This window comes from Mya arenaria, chromosome 5 (assembly GCF_026914265.1).
Source record: "Mya arenaria isolate MELC-2E11 chromosome 5, ASM2691426v1".
Lineage (NCBI taxonomy): Eukaryota > Metazoa > Mollusca > Bivalvia > Myida > Myidae > Mya > Mya arenaria.
Window position 1 is genome coordinate 61,163,248 of NC_069126.1, and position 10,858 is coordinate 61,174,105.

At 33.9% G+C, this 10,858-nt stretch overlaps 1 long non-coding RNA gene across 2 annotated transcripts; it reads right to left on the reverse strand.

The window, feature by feature from the left end:
• Positions 1–4,256: 4,256 nt before the first annotated feature.
• On the reverse strand, positions 4,257–9,961 carry LOC128235042 (uncharacterized). Of its 2 annotated transcripts, XR_008261107.1 has the most exons (7): positions 9,880–9,961; positions 9,476–9,546; positions 9,005–9,093; positions 8,492–8,567; positions 7,246–7,322; positions 5,266–5,377; positions 4,257–4,356 (listed from the first exon to the last, which is right to left on the reverse strand). It is a non-coding gene; the product is annotated as an uncharacterized LOC128235042 (long non-coding RNA). The 2 variants fall into 2 exon arrangements; XR_008261108.1 differs by lacking the exons at positions 5,266–5,377; positions 7,246–7,322.
• Between the last annotated feature and the right edge of the window lie 897 nt (positions 9,962–10,858).

The following is a 10,858-nucleotide window of genomic DNA, read 5'->3' on the forward strand; positions in this document are numbered from 1 at the left end:
TTCTGAGCTAAGAGCTTGCTACTGGAATGACGAATATTGAAAAATGTGGAGCTTATATACCCGATGGCCAAAATTAATGCGCATCGCATTATAATTGTGCATAAATGGTTAGGACTATTTTTTTACCGTTTTTATTTATACGTTCATATGAAATAGTTCCAGAATTATCACTTGATTCCGCATTATTATTGTACAAATGGCTCGAGATTTTGAAATCTGTGAATGAAGTAGTTTTTCTATGAAGATTATGTGAAATCAGTTTCAGCAAAATATCATTTTTTTCAAGTTTCATGGACTTGGTGGAATTTGTGCATATAGCTTATGATTGTGAGATCTGTGAGATTTGCTGCAAATGTCGATTTGTTGAATTTGAACATTATGAAGATTTTATTTTTTTCATGAAATCTTGTGTGAACGCCAGTTTCAGTAAAATATCAATTTTTCAAGTTTCATGAACTTGGTGTTTTTTGTGCATATAGCTTATGATTGTGAGATTTGTAATTTTTTGAGATATTTGCATGAGCCTATAATTTTTTTCAACATTATGAAGATTTTATTTTTTTTCATGAAATCTTGTGTGAACGCCAGTTTCAGAAAGATATCAATTTTTCAAGTTTCATGGACTTGATGCTGCATTTTTGTGCATATAGCTTATGATTGTGAGATCTGTGAGATTTGCTGCAAATGTCGATTTGTTGAATTTGAACATTATGAAGATTTTATTTTTTTCATGAAATCTTGTGTGAACGCCAGTTTCAGTAAAATATCAATTTTTCAAGTTTCATGGACTTGGTGTTTTTTGTGCATATAGCTTATGATTGTGAGATTTGTAATTTTTTGAGATATTTGCATGAGCCTATAATTTTTCAACATTATGAAGATTTGTTTTTTCATGAAATCTTGTGTGAACGCCAGTTTCAGTAAGATACCAATTTTTCATGTTTCATGAACTTGGTGTTTTTTGTGCATATAGCTTATGATTGTGCGATCTGAGAGATTTGCTGCAAATGTTGATTTGTTGAATTTGAACATTATGAAGATTTTATTTTTTCATGAAATCTTGTGTGAACGCCAGTCTCAGAAAGATATCAATTTTTCAAGTTTCATGGACTTGATGCTGCATTTTTGTGCATATTGCTTATAATTGTGAAAATTGTATTTTTTTTAGATTTACATATGCCTATAATTTTTTGAAAGATTTGCATGAGCCTATAATTTTTTTTGAATAAATGAAGCCTATAATTTTTTTTGAAATCTTGTGTGAACGCCAGTTTCAATAAGATACCAATTTTTCATGTTTCATGGACTTGGTGCTTTTTTGTGCATATAGCTTATGATTGCGAGATCTGTGAGATTTGCTGCAAATGTCGATTTGTTGAATTTGATCATTATGAAGATTTTTATTTTTTTCATGAAATCTTGTGTGAACGCCAGTTTCAGTAAGATATCAATTTTTCAAGTTTCATGGACTTGGTGTTTTTTTGTGCATATGGCTTATGATTGTGAGATTTGTAATTTTTTGAGAGATTTGCATGAGCCTATATTTTTTTCAACATTATGAAGATTTTATTTTTTTCATGAAATCTTGTGTGAACGCCAGTTTCACTAAGATACCAATTTTTCATGTTTCATGGACTTGATGCTGCATTTTTGTGCATATGGCTTATGATTGTGAAATTTGTAATTTTTGAGAGATTTGCATGAGCCTATAATTTTTTGAGAGATTTGCATGAGCCTATAATTTTTTGAATAAATGAAGCCTATAATTTTTTTTTGAAATCTTGAGATCCCGCGTTAATTTCTAGATTTTCAACAATATGAAGATTTTATTTTTTTTCTCATGAAAACTGGTGTGAACGCTAGTTTCAGAGCACAAATGTTGAAGGTATGGCTTATGATTGTGAGATTTGTAATTTTTTGAGAGATTTGTATGAGCCTATAATTTTTCAACAACATGAAGATTTGATTTTTTTCATGAGACCTTGTGTGAACGCCAGCCTCAGAAAGATATCAATTTTTCATGTTTCATCGACTTAGCTGCATTTTTTTGTGCATATGGCTTATGATTGTGAGATTTGTAATTTTTTGAGAGAATTGCATGAGCCTATAATTTTCTCAACAATATGAAGATTTGATTTTTTTCATGAAATCTTGTGTGAACGCAAGTCTCAGAAAGATATCAATTTTTCATGTTTCATGGACTTAGCTGCATGTTTTGTGCATATGGCTTATGATTGTGAGATTTGTAATTTTTTGAGAGATTTGTATGAGCCTATAATTTTTCAACAATATGAAGATTTGATTTTTTTCATGAGACCTTGTGTGAACGCCAGCCTCAGAAAGATATCAATTTTTCATGTTTCATCGACTTAGCTGCATTTTTTTGTGCATATGGCTTATGATTGTGAGATTTGTAATTTTTTGAGAGAATTGCATGAGCCTATAATTTTGAATAAATGGAGCCTATTATTTTTTTATGAAATCTTGAGATACCTCGTTAATTTCTAGATTATGAACATTATGAAGATTTGATTTTTTTTTTCATGAAGTATTGTGTGAAATAAAGCCTATAGTTCGTTTTTTGAAATCTTGAGATCTCTCGTCAACTTCTAGATTTTCACAATTTTTCACAATTTTTCACAATTTTCGATGCATATTTTTTTGTTGAGAGCATGAAATTACAATTCAGAGTTGCATTATTTTTGTACATATGGCTTATGATCGTGAGATTTAACATGTTTGAAAATAAAAAAAGAAGCTTTTTCATACAATCTCATGTTTGATTTTTTAAATTTCAACACAGCAGAATTTGTGAATTTGCTGTTCATGTTTTGCATTATTTTTGTACATCTGAGTATTTTTTTGAAAAATGAAAAATGCTGCTGACAAAATGTTGAATGTTTGTGTGATATGTGTATTTCGAGCCATTTTTTGAAGTATAACGCCAGTGGCTGTTATCTTCAAGCATTAAAAGGGAAACCTAATTTTCATCGTAACCCTATTATGTGGTCCTAACCTAGTTTTATTTGTTCACAAATTTGAAAATAAAGGCAACGCCAAAGGCAGTTACTCGACAAGGCACACTTAGGAAGAAGCATCCGATTGCCTATATTTCCCCTCTCATTGTAAAGACTGTGTGGAGTGTCGGACCACGGCGATACAAAGAGGTTGCCACTCCCTATTTTTCATTGCCTGTAGCGTGACATGGTGAACATGAGCGGTTCCTAGTATTGGCACTGTACACCACCTTACACCAATACTAAGCTGGTCTAACGACACCTCCATACTCATGCTAGCCTTTAAATTACTTTTGCCAAATCATTTTGCTGAACGAAAACATTGCCACATATCAATGTTCGGTCGTTCAAGAGGAATGTTTGTGATGAATGAAGTTTTGCACTTCGAAACCAAACTAAGAATGCAATGAGCCTAGTACATTTCACTTGTATTTCACAACGCATCTACATTCTAACATTTTTTTTTTTAAAATTGCTTGATCTTGCAATTTTGATTTCAGTTTTCATTCAAGCTGAACTTTATAGACATTGACAAAACAACAGGTTCGCATCTTAAACCGCCGCATAAAGGACAGTGAGAAACGAATCTCGTCGACCCATGCTGGCACGAGCAAACAAATCATTTTGTCAACAGCATTTCACAAAAATGAAACATTTTAGAATACAGTGCAAATTTTGCTCTTGTGCACACTATCAAAATGTTTACCATTTTACCAATTTATGTTCCAACCAATATCGTAATCAATATGACAAGACCAAAGCTTAATAAATTTATGAATTACAAGCAGCATTACTGCTAAAATTTTGTTCAATCACAAATGTTCCTCGGTTTCAGCCGTGACCAAGTCTGGCAGTTTCTCATAAAAAAATATAGTGAAAAACCGTTTGACTGTGGTTTCAATGAAAAAAATCGACAGACCAAAATGTAACCAATTTTATGAAAAAAATGTGTTATCTTTCGTGAACAATACTTTGGATGGCCAAAAAAATAACAACAGTACTCACAATAGCAAACAAGACCCGCGTTACTGGGGTAAGCAAGACAGCACAAACATTAAAAGCAAACAGATAAATCAGTATTTCTCCATTTGATTTTTATTTTTTGAAATGATTTACTGTATGATAAATTTTCAATGTTCATGTAAAACACGAAATACAAGTGTTGGAGAATTACTGATAAACAAAAAGCAACGGTACAAAGCACATATAATACAAACAATATTTTAAAACGAACAAGTGTGGATAGGTATCTTTTTTTCAAATAAACAATGACATTTCAAATAGATCGACGAATTCTGTCTGCTGTCTTCTGTCGGATCCCCTGTGTATGGCATCTCATCTGAAAAAATGAAATGAAACGTGTAAAAGACGAAACATTCTTACATACAATAGCACATTAATGTTTACTCTGGTAAATTTTGGTTTCATTTATAACATTGGATTTTTACAAAAATGATAAATGCTTAATTTCAAAACATATTAAGCTTTTTGGTTCGCTCGCCCGGCCAAACTAAAACACTTTTAGTATATATATAAGTCTTTTTGTTTGGCCGGGCGAGGTAACCAAAAAGCTCGTCACCCTAAATTATTTGTACATCGTCACCTGGTTTGCTTAAATTTGTGAGTCGATTTGTCATAAAGAGAGTAAAATGTATGATAAGATGCTTAGCATCTTCAAATAATTTGACATTCATCTTTTGGTTTGACAAATAATAAAGTGAAATGTATGATAAACTGCTTAGTATCTGTAAATAATTTAACGTTCATCTTTTGGTTTGACAAATAATAGAGTGAAATGTTTGATAAATGCTCAGTGTCATGAATCGATTTGACACTTAGCATTTGGTTTGACAAACAATAAAGTGAAATGTTTAATAAATGCTCAGTATCATGAATCGCTTTGATATTCATCAATTTGTTTTACTAATGAACAAATAATGTCATATGGTTTGACAAAAAAGTAGATTGAAATACCATTCATTTGTGATGTTTTACACTTGTGAAATGCAGATCGAATGCATTATTTTTGTGCATATTTAATATGTAACGCATACTTAATATCATTACAAAACTTGAAACCTACAGCAATTTATGATCTGTACAATGGAGAGACTTAACCGCAAAATTAAAAGAATTGCCATTCTTGAGGCTAGACTTGCTGTACTCAAAACAGAGTTACAGTCAGAACTGGAGCAGCTGAACAACTCCAATGACATGACAATGAACTATGGTTCAAAAACATTATCACCTGTACAAACTGAGGTTGAAGACTGGGGTGACTGCGTAAGGACAGAAATCATCAGCGAGGAGGACTGGGAATCTGAAGCAAACAGGCAGCCCTTCACTCTTGGTGGGACATTCTGCAAAACGAGAAAATCTACAAACTGGGAAAACAGATGCCCTGTTTGTTTCTCAAAAAACTGTGGACATAAAGTGAACAGATGTTTGTTCAGAGAAGCCGCAACTCAGTGATTTATATTCTACATTATTGTTGTATGTACCATATAATACTGGATGAACAAGTTCAAAAACTTTTTATCATATACTACTGGATGAACAAGTTAAAAAACAAGAGATGTTTGTCAAACATTATGCCCCCTGAGCGCCAAGTTGCCAGAAATATTTGGACAATTGAATGAAATATGCATGGACTGAAATGACAGCTGATTTGTCATTGGATGCATATGAGGCAGGTCATCTACTGGTCATACCTAATCTTCATGTCAAGTTTGATGACCATAGGTCCGGGAATTGTTGAGTTATCACTCGGACAAGCTTTGGTCTTCCAACAGACCGACCGACATGTGCAAAGCAATTATATAACCCCTCTGCTTCGAAGGGGGGCATAATTAAACTAGATGTTCACTGAAAACTGATACTTCAACTCATGCATTTAGTGACATATAAATTTCTACTGTCTACTATATAAGAAAATAAAATATGGACAATCAGAAAACCTTTTTTCAGCTTACAGTCACACTGACCTTGACCTTTGACCCACTGACCTCAAAATCAATAGGGTTCATCTGCTGGTCATGACCAATAAGCCTACCTAGTATGAGGTCCCTGGGTCAAAGCGTTCTCAAGTTATTGATCGGAAACCGTTTTTCATGTTAAGGTCACACTGACCTTGACCTTTGACCCACTGACCTCAAAATCAATAGGGTTCATCTGCTGGTCATGACCAATACACCTACCAAGTATGAGGTTCCTGGGTCAAAGCGTTCTCAAGTTATTGATCGGAAACCGTTTTTCATGTAAAGGTCACACTGACCTTGACCTTTGACCCACTGACCTCAAAATCAATAGGGTTCATCTGCTGGTCATGACCAATAAGCCTACCTAGTATGAGGTCCCTGGGTCAAAGCGTTCTCAAGTTATTGATCGGAAACCGTTTTTCATGTTAAGGTCACACTGACCTTGACCTTTGACCCACTGACCTCAAAATCAATAGGGTTCATCTGCTGGTCATGACCAATAAGCCTACCTAGTATGAGGTCCCTGGGTCAAAGCGTTCTCAAGTTATTGATCGGAAACCGTTTTTCATGTTAAGGTCACACTGACCTTGACCTTTGACCTCAAAATCAATAGGGTTCATCTGCTGGTCATGACCAATACACCTACCAAGTATGAGGTTCCTGGGTCAAAGCGTTCTCAAGTTATTGATCGGAAACCGTTTTTCATGTAAAGGTCACACTGACCTTGACCTTTGACCCACTGACCTCAAAATCAATAGGGTTCATCTGCTGGTCATGACCAATAAGCCTACCTAGTATGAGGTCCCTGGTTCAAAGCGTTCTCAAGTTATTGATCGGAAACCGTTTTTCATGTTAAGGTCACACTGACCTTGACCTTTGACCCACTGACCTCAAAATCAATAGGGTTCATCTGCTGGTCATGACCAATACACCTACCAAGTATGAGGTTCCTGGGTCAAAGCGTTCTCAAGTTATTGATCGGAAACCGTTTTTCATGTAAAGGTCACACTGACCTTGACCTTTGACCCACTGACCTCAAAATCAATAGGGTTCATCTGCTGGTGATGACCAATACACATACCAAGTATGAGGTCCCTCGGTCAAAGCGTTCTCAAGTTATTGATCGGAAACCATTTGGTATTCCGACCGACCGACCGACAGACAGACAGACCGACCGACCGACATGTGCAAAACAATATACCCCACTTTTTTCAAAAGGGGGCATAATAAATAAGTCCTTTGAATTTTACCTCGTGTTGTTTTACTTCAATGTCCCGAAACCATTTAAACGAACAACTTCCACTGAGGTCAGACCAGCCATACAGAGCTGAAAAAACAAAACATTTCTGTTGAAAAATGAAAACATCAATGAGTGAGTAAAATAAGAACAATACTTTTTCAATTTGTTTGCCACCAAAAACATGAATCTTAAATGATCTTGTTTTCCCTGCCAGATGATATACAATAAAACTTAACAATATAAGCTTCAACTCACTAATTTTCATTTACTAAATATGAACACTGGCTAATTAACTTCTATTAAGTCTTTGACCACCAAAGAATATTTGCAGTGAGTTGTAAATGCTTTGTCTCAAAACATATTAACCATTCTCTCAGTTTTGATTTACAAATGACAGAGCAGTTCACTAAAACAGTGCTTAAAATCATGATTTATTTCGCATCTTTTCAATTTTTTTCAAAATTTTCAAACTTTTTGACTTTGGATTTTCACCAAAGCGCATTCGCGTTTTAGCTATATACCTACCAAAGCGCATTTGCGTTTAAGCGATGTAGTTTTTTCACACTGGGTACCCCCCTTATGAAACTTTTTTTTACATTGAATTTAGAACGATTTAGTTGAATCTCAAAATTAGGCACACAAAGTGACGATGTACAAGTATTTTGGGGTGACGAGCTTTTTGGTTCGCTCGCCCGGCCAAACTAAAACACTTTTAGTATATATATAAGTCTTTTTGTTTGGCCGGGCGAGGTAACCAAAAAGCTCGTCACCCTAAATGATTTGTACATTGTCACCTGGTTTGCTTAAATTTGTGAGTCGATTTGTCATAAAAAGAGTAAAATGTATGATAAATGCTTAGCATCTTCAAATAATTTGACGTTCATCTTTTGGTTTGACAAATAAAATGAGTAAAATTTATGATAAACTGCTAAGCATGTGTAAATAATTTGACATTTATCTTTTGGTTTGACAAATAATAGAGTGAATTGTATGACACATGCTAAATATCATGAATGGATTTGACACTTAGCATTTGGTTTGACAACTGAAAGAGTGAAATGTATGACAAATGCTAAATGTCATGAATCTGACACATAGCTGTAATTTTGCTACCATAATGTGAAATAAGTACAAAGAGTAAAATCAAATCATGTTGGTTCAGTGTTTCAGTAAATTAAAGTACCAAGATGAGTTAACTTTACTGTTCATTGTAACTTTGAGATTTGTTTCTGATGAAATTTGGTGAAATTACTTACTTGTTATTGACAGAGCAGAACACACTGCATATTGGGTGAGCTTCAGGTTATATAGGCTAGGTTACTCCTCACAACTCTGAAACAAAACATTTTATCAACAAAACTGCACATATTACTTGTTAGTTTTTTTACATTTTTCATTCCATTAAAAGCATGGCTAAGTGCACATTTCATCCACATCAACAATGTTGAAATAATCCTGAAAACAAAATACTTCCTACATACAAACAGAAACAGAAAAACTGTTCACATGCAGAAGGTATTATGTTCCCAACATTTCTTATCATTCACAACAGGAACAAAATTATGCATTTATGGCATTGGTAGATATCAAACACAAACTGAAAATTTATCTAATAGCAGTTCAATGTAATAAATCAAACACAGTGTCTGTTATTAGATAAATTATCAGTCTATAAAAATTATTCCAAGCATATTTCCAAACAGACTAAGCACTGAGATTATGATATGACAGTTCAATTCATGGAATTAATTTTCAGCGATTTTACTTACTTGTAAATGTACTTTCTTGGGTACTGCCTTCAACCATTTTGATCACCAGCTTTCTGACACACAGGACGACTGCATCTGAACTGCCGTCTCTGGTTTAAAAAAAATAATTTTCAGCATATTTTTCAAACAAACAAATAGAAGAAAATATTTATCAATCTTGCATGATTTGCCATTTCGTATTTCTGCCAGTTTGGTCCCTAAACAAAGTTGAAATCACTTAAAATGTGACATAAACAAGACAAGAGATATGAATTAACACTGCTTACTTTGTTTTTCAACATATCTAGCCGAGAATTAAAGTTTCTAAAATCGGCTTCGAGAATGTTCGAAACATTCTAAAACGAGCTGGGAGCAATTTCTTTTGACATAAGTTTTTACGTAATTCAATAGATACATCGACAAAACTTGCTGGTAATATGATACATCATATATTTAGACACAATTTCTCATAAAACTTTTAAGCATGCTTACCGCAGGAAAGCTGGAAATACGAGCTTCACAATTTATTTTTCAAGATGGCCGACCAGCGCACAGCGAGAACTCTGCAATATGACGTCATACATATCACGTCATATCATTCCATGAATTGCATTATTTATTTATTTTTTAAACTTTTACGAAAATAAAGAAAATACACTCATTAAAAATAATTTAAAATTATCTTAATTATGTATTATGTATCGTTTTATGAAATTAAACATTAGGAAAAAAAAAGTTTGTTCATTTTCAGAAAAACGAAATCGAAAGTAGAAATATTTTCTGAAATTGGAAATGTTTAAAACCTCGTAAAATCATTTATATCTCTTGTATATGCATAAACCCGGCTTGATTCAATCGCGAACACATTATAGAAACTATAACTACCAAGGTCGTACCTTCAAACGCAGAAAATATCCCAAATTTTACACACAAAGAGTATTGTTTACATGGGTTCAACCGTATCCAAGTGAATACGACAGACAACACTTTCCCTTATAATAATCAGCTCAGTATAGCTTGTACCGAAAATCGTAACATTAGTCTGTGATTGTTTTACTTTATTTCATGTTTTATTTTGCTTAAGTATCGTACTTTGTAACATTTTACGATACATTCTGTGTACCTTTGAGGAGTTATGCATAGCGATTTGCACATATATATGACTATATGACCATTACTCGTTTGATAACAATGAGCAAGCATAGTTGTTCTTAAAGCTTAAGTGATTCCAACTAGATTACTATAGATAAACACAATAAAACACGAACAGTTCATACATTTTATTTTGTTACTAATCATTGTCTGTTCATCACTCAATTTATTGTTAACAACGTTTTGGCACAAACTGTCTCCCACGCCTGGCGAAGAACTGGCGAAGTGCTTCGTGATTCTCATTTCTCTCTAAGTCTCTGCTACTGAGCTTTTCAACAACTTTGTAAGTTTTGTCAACACTCGACGAGTCTTCTTGCAGCAAACACACCAAACAGGGATACAGTTCAGGGCACTGATGGCTTGCGGCTTTCTGTTCTGTTTTCTCAGCATCCCCCTTGTTGAAACAAATCAAACATGGATATAGTTTCGGGCACGTGTGGATTTCAGTTGCCATATTAATGTTCGCATTCAATTGCACACTGTCCATATTTTTCTGCTTTGCATCAGACCTTCTTAGCAACTTCTTTAAACACGTTTTGATGGTTTTCTTGAAACCCATAATTTGTATATACTAGATCAGTAGGTTTTGACAAGTATGACATGAGAAGAAAAGAGTTTTGAACTATATTCGTTCCACTCATTGCATTATTTTAAGCCATGGACCATGCAATCTACAATGCTAGGTACAGTGCTTGCTACTATGTTACTATGCTTCTATTTTTC